The following is a 2500-nucleotide window of genomic DNA, read 5'->3' as shown; positions in this document are numbered from 1 at the left end:
TCCGAAAATAAAATGCAGCGCAAGACCCTCGAGACAGTCACTGAAAAGTGTCAAGTCTCGAAAGAACCCTCCCGACCCACCACCTACGCCGAAAGAGTCGGAGTCCGCTCCAAAACTGCGGCTCTTTCAAATTTAAAACAGAACCCTCCTAGCGCGATCACGATCCTTCCACAGGATCCCAAGGTCTTCGAATCCAGTGAGAAGACCAAGGAAGCAGTCCTGAAGCTCGTTTCCCCTTCCGAGAACAAATTGCAAATAAAGAGCATCAGGAGGATCCAGGGCAACGGGATCCTAGTCGAGTCCTCTAAAAATTCTGACCTAACCACCCTTCAAGGCAACGCGCAGTTGAAAGCTGCCGGCCTAATAGTAGGAGCCCCGCTAAAGAAAAATCCCAGAATAATATTGTACGACGTCCCGAAACTCGAGAGTGACGAAGCCACACTTAAGGCTATCGTCAACCAGAATCTCGACGGCCCCGAAAAATCTATTTCCCAACAGATCAAACTCGCATTTAAATCAGGCGACAAAAACAGAGATAGATGCAACTGGATTCTAGAAGTGTCTAAACAGGCCCGCGACATCCTCGTCAAGAAAGAGCGAGTCTACGTCGCATGGAATTGTTGCCGCGTCAACGATTACATCGCGGCGACCCGCTGTTACAAGTGCCACAGCTTCGGTCACACGACGAAATACTGCCGCGCCGAGAAAGACATTTGTGGTCATTGCGCCGAGCAAGACCACACTTTCAAAACATGCCCAAACAAGGCCAAACCGTCCTGCTGCCATAATTGCCAGAAAACCGGCAAACCCGCCACCCACTCTGTCACCCACAGCGAATGTCCGGCATACATCGCTGCTATAAATCAGGTCCTCGCTCGCACGGATTATGGTTTATAAACCTAACCACTCCCAATCCATGCCCACCCTTAAAATAGGCCAAGTATCCACTAGACGCAACACAAGTAGCACGCGGATCCTAAAAGTAGCACAAATAAACGCCGGAGGTTCTAAGACAGTAACTGACGAACTCAGACAGATAGCGACAAACAAAAAGATAGATATACTCTTGCTTCAGGAGCCCTACAGTAACGCGAACTCCATCCCAGGCTTCGGAATTACCACAAAAATCATAACCGACAAAAAACGCTTTTCAAAAATCTCTACCGCGGACAAAATTAAATCAGCAATAGTTATTTTCAACACCGAAATAGAAGCCCTCAAGATCGCACAAATAAGCAACACCCATTGCACATGCGTAGAAATCTGCACGAAAGACGACAGATTCTACATAATCAACGCGTATCTCCAATTTTGCGAAAACATAGACTCATACTTAGCCCACCTAGATAAAGCAATTACAACTCTCAAGGGGCATAAAATAATAATTAGCTTAGATTCAAACGCGAACTCCCCCCTCTGGTTCAGCAAACGCACAGATCCTCGAGGAGAGACAATGGAAGATTTCATCTCCCAACACAGACTCTTCGTAGTTAACAAGCCTTCCGCAACCTTCACATTCAACACACCTAGAGGAACTTCTAACATTGATCTCACTCTAGCGTGTGCAAACTCATTCGGCAAAATCAGGTGTTGGTCGGTACATGACAGTACGACCACGAGCGACCACAGTCTAATAACCTATTCCATCCAACTATTCCACACTTCTAGCCGACCAGTCAGAACCAATAGGTTCAACGTTAAAAAAGCAGACTGGGACAAATTTCACCACTGTCTCTCCAACAAAACTACAGACGACCCGCCCCCCTTAGAAACCTCAACTCCAGAATCACTCGCCGCGAAAATAGAAAATAAAATCATAACAGCAGCAGAACAATCCATCCCGCAAAAAACACGCTTCCCGAAATCCGTCCCTTGGTGGACTCCGCAACTAAGCAAACTTAGAAAAGAGGTCACTGAGGCAAGACGTATCTATCAAAGAACAAAAACGAAATCGGTAAGGCAATCCTTAGGAGAGTCTTATCGAACCCTCCGAAATAAATATATATCAAAAATTAGATCCGCGAAACTCAAAAGCTGGAGAAACTTCGTCTCCAAGGAAGGAAACGAAAACGCATGGGGTATAACATACAAAATAGCAAACAAAAAACTAAAAGCAGACAAAGTATGCGAAAGTATACAAATACAAGGTGAACAAACAATCACACTACGCGACACAATAGACAAACTCTTAGCCCACCTAGTTCCAGACGATAACACGACCAACGAAACAAACAGACAAATTAACATCCGACTGGAGACGTCGTCACCTCCAGCCACGGAAAATTCTCCCCCATTCTTAAAAACAGACATAGCCACAATAGTAAAATCCCTTAAACCGAATAAAGCCCCCGGACACGACCGACTAGAAAACGTAATCATTAAGCGGGCCTGGACTACCCTACATGGGGAAATCACAGAACTGTTTAATGATTGCCTAACCCACGGCGTATTCCCAAAACAATGGAAGCGTGCTCAGATTCGTGTGCTACTTAAAGGAAAA

Source organism: Megalopta genalis, unplaced genomic scaffold (genome assembly GCF_051020955.1).
Source record: "Megalopta genalis isolate 19385.01 unplaced genomic scaffold, iyMegGena1_principal scaffold0341, whole genome shotgun sequence".
Classification (NCBI taxonomy): Eukaryota; Metazoa; Arthropoda; class Insecta; order Hymenoptera; family Halictidae; genus Megalopta; species Megalopta genalis.
The sequence above is the reverse complement of the archived record's forward strand: the minus strand, read 5'-3'. Positions refer to the sequence as shown.